The sequence below is a fragment of the Callospermophilus lateralis genome, chromosome 7 (genome assembly GCF_048772815.1).
Source record: "Callospermophilus lateralis isolate mCalLat2 chromosome 7, mCalLat2.hap1, whole genome shotgun sequence".
NCBI lineage: Eukaryota > Metazoa > Chordata > Mammalia > Rodentia > Sciuridae > Callospermophilus > Callospermophilus lateralis.
This window is the reverse complement of record NC_135311.1, coordinates 47,184,611-47,188,955: the sequence shown is the minus strand read 5'-3', so window position 1 is coordinate 47,188,955 and position 4,345 is coordinate 47,184,611.

Genomic DNA, 4,345 nt, shown 5'->3' with positions numbered 1-4,345 from the left:
CTAACCAATTAGATTAACAACTCTTCTCCCTCCTTCAGAGAACAATAATGTGGAAAAACTACTGGAAACGTTCACTGTTTTCTCTAGGGTGGCACAAACCTTGTCATTGTGGAACCATCTAAACTCCAAATGTTGGCTCCAAGTGATTTTCCTCAAATGTTCCTTCTTAGTACTTAATGTAAGAGAGAATATAAAATTCAAAAATAAGCCAGGTTTGATGGTGCATGGCTATAATCCCAGCAACTCAGGAGGCTGAGGCAAAAGGATCATAAGTTCAAGGCCAGCCTAGGAAACTTAGTGAGAGACTGTCCCAAAATAAAAAATAAAAATAAAAAGGGTTGGGTATATAGCCCAGTGGTAGAGTGTTCTTGGGCACAAAATAAATAAGTATCGTCCAAAACAGCAGCCACTAGCATATGTAGCTATTTAAATTAATCAAAACCAAAATTAAACTACCCCAGTTAGACTAGACATTTTTCAAGGTTCAAAAGCTATATGGCTAGTGGGTTCCTTATTGGACAGTTAAGATATAGTAATAGTAATTTCCATCACCACAGAAAATTTATTGGACAGTTAGATGTACTTACTATATGTAGAAAAGCTGGATATTAAATTAGTAGCTTTACTTTAAAAAAAATTAATTGAATACAGTTGACTTCAAATATTTTTGGTCATAAACTTCCTAAAATTTAAAAATATTACTATCCTTATACATTTTTAAGTTGAAATAAAAATTTTCATCTTAAGTTTCAATAGTTATAATAAAATATCTAATTTTAATTTTATATTTCTATTTAAAAATAAAATTATTCCACCACTCTAAAAGTTATCCACGGGGTATCTAAGTACCATAGCTCTTTGTATCTACTTTCTGAAACTGAAAAAATACATTCCTCTTCTCCACTATTTAATATATTTTTATGCTTAATGGTTCACGTCATCATATTTTTCTAACATAAAAATATGTATTAATTTGCATTACATTTAAAATTTTTCATTGAACACAACTCTTAAAACTTTTAGTTTCTTCTGAAGAATATATTACTAAACAACTGAGCATAAAAATTCATTTGAAATATTATACATAAAAAAGTAAAATTTTACTGGAAATATGTCATAAGAGATTGATGCTTTTTTCCCAAAATAAAATCATGTATCATGAATGATTATTGTTAATTGTTGGAATGAGGTAAGGTTCATTGGAAAACAATATCAAAAAGGTTACCAAGTAAGGAAGAGTTCTTAAAAATATGTATTAATGATTATAGGCATTATTTGTAGAACATTAACAATGTAGATTATAGAAACTATAATATTTCACATGGTAGGGATGAATAGAAAGCCAAGTACTTAATTCACACTAAACAGTAAACTTTCAAAGTGAAAACAAAAAAAAAAAAAAGAAAGAAAAAGAGAAATTTAAGTATTCTATGAGCCTTTTGGCAAACTTAATGAAAGTATTTCTACTCATCAGGAAAAACGTTCTATTTAAAAATGCAATATTGATCTGTTAAAAGTAAACACTGCAGCTTTTTTCTTCCTTATTTAAAATCATACAAAATTTAAAAACAAGATGCAAGTTTGTATCTTTGAACAAGCTTTCAAAGACTAACATGTCCAATTGCTTATTTAGTGGCCTGGAGATTTTCTTAGGACTCTGTGGGAATGTACCAGAGCATGGTCAGATTGGGTAAAAAATAAACTTTTCTTTTGTAAAGAGGAAGAATAGTTAAGAGAATAGTTAAAAAGGAGAACCTGGAAGCCCTACCTTGACTTCAGGCAACTCAAGAAGGAAATACATATTTAAGCAGAGGAAATTTAGAAACCAGTTCTCTAAATTAAACTCATGGTATCAGCAAACTGAAACTTGTAGAAAGGCTTTGTGAAACTCCAAGTATGAACACCCCTGTTTGAAGGCCACTAGTTTAAAAAAAATTCTTAAACACTGTCAAACATACTATGTCAAATCAACAGAACTACTCATATTTGTTGGTCTAAAACAAACTTATTGAAATAGAATTTTAGATACAGAATAAAAATAGAAATCGGTTTGGGAAAATAGAAACTAAAGTCACTTGGGACTTAAAATTTTTCTTTGCGGTTGTCCCACCTTTGTTTTACCAAAGCTGAGACTCAGTAACAGTGAAAAACACAACCCCAGATTAATCATACACTCACCACTACACTGTTGAATTTAATCTCTCATTCCCATATCCCCAATCTCTGCATTCTAGCCTACCTTTTCAACATTTTTAGCATATCCCATCAGAAGCAGTGAGGATCACATCAGCCTGAAGACCATATTTAACAGAGCCTAATAACTATATCATAAGTATAGCTTTACGAGGAAAAACACTCCATTCACAATATCCTCAAAAAAAAAAATACTTGGGAATCAACCTAACAAAAGAGGTGAAAGACTTATACAATGAAAACTACAGAACCCTAAAGAGAGAAATAGAAGAAGATCTTAGAAGATGGAAAAATATACCCTGTTCATGGATAGGTAGAACTAACATCATCAAAATGGCGATATTACCAAAAGTTCTCTATAGATTTAATGCAATGCCAATCAAAATCCCAATGGCATTTCTTGTAGAAATAGAGAAAGCAGTCAGGAAATTCATATGGAAAAATAAAAGACCCAGAATAGCAAAAGCAATTCTAAGCAGGAAGTGTGAATCAGGCGGTATAGCGATACCAGATTTCAAACTATATTACAGAGCAATTTTAACAAAAACAACATGGTACTGGTACCAAAACAGGCGGGTGAACCAATGGTACAGAATAGAGGACACAGAGACTAATCCACAAAACTACAACTATCATATATTTGATAAAGGAGCTAAAAGCATGCAATGGAGGAAGGATAGCATCTTCAACAAATGGTGCTGGGAAAACTGGAAATCCATATGCAACAAAATGAAACTGAATCCCCTCCTCTCGCCATGCACAAAAGTTAACTCAAAGTGGATCAAGGAATTAGATATCAAATCAGAGACTGCGTCTGATAGAAGAAAAAGTTGGCTCCGATTTACATATTATGGGGTTGGGCTCCAAATTCCTTAATAGGACACCCAAAGCACAAGAGTTAATAACAAGAATCAACAAATGGGACTTACTTAAACTGAAAAGTTTTTTCTCAGCAAGAGAAACAATAAGAGAGGTAAATAGGGAGCCTACATCATGGGAACAAATTTTTACTCCTCACACTTCAGATAGAGCTCTAATATCCAGAGTATACAAAGAATTCAAAAAATTAGACAATAATATAACAAATAACCCAATCAATAAATGGGCCAAGGACCTGAACAGACACTTCTCAGAGGAGGACATACAATCAATCAACAAGTACATGAAAAAATGCTCACCATCTTTAGCAGTCAGAGAAATGCAAATCAAAACCACCCTAAGATATCATCTCACTCCAGTAAGATTGGCAGCCATTAGGAAGTCAAACAACAACAAGTGCTGGCGAGGATGTGGGGAAAAGGGTACTCTGGTACATTGCTGGTGGGACTGCAAACTGGTGCTGCCAATTTGGAAAGCAGTATGGAGATTCCTGGGAAAGCTGGGAATGGAACCACCATTTGACCCAGCCATTGCCCTTCTCGGTCTATTCCCTGAAGACCTTAAAAGAGCATACTACAGAGATACTGCCACATCGATGTTCATAGCAGCACAATTCACAATTGCTAGACTGTGGAACCAACCCAGATGCCCTTCAATAGATGAATGGATAAAAAAAATGTGGCATTTATACACCATGGAGTATTACGCAGCACTAAAAAATGACAAAATCATGGAATTTGCAGGGAAATGGATGGCATTAGAGCAGATTATGCTTAGTGAAGCTAGCCAATCCCTAAAAAACAAATACCAAATGTCTTCTTTGATATAATGAGAGCAACTAAGAACAGAGCAGGGAGGAAGAGCAGGAAGAAAAGATTAACACTGAGACATGAGGTGGGAGGGAAAGGGAGAGAAAAGGAAATTGCATGGAAATGGAGGGAGACCCTCAATGTTATACAAAGTTACATATAAGAGGTTGTGAGGGGAAGGGGAAAATTAACAAGGAGGGAAATGAATCACAGTAGATGGGGTAGAGAGAGAAGATGGGAGGGGAGGGGAGGGGAGGGAGGATAGTGGAGGATAGGAAAGGTAGCAGAGTATAACAGTTACTGATAGGGCATTATTGAAAAATGTGGATGTGTAAGCGATGTGATTCTGCAATCTGTATTGGGGGTAAAAATGGGAGTTCATAATCCACTTGAATCTAATATATGTAATATGAGATGTCAAGAGCTTTGTAATATTTTGAACAACCAATTAAAAAAAAAATAAG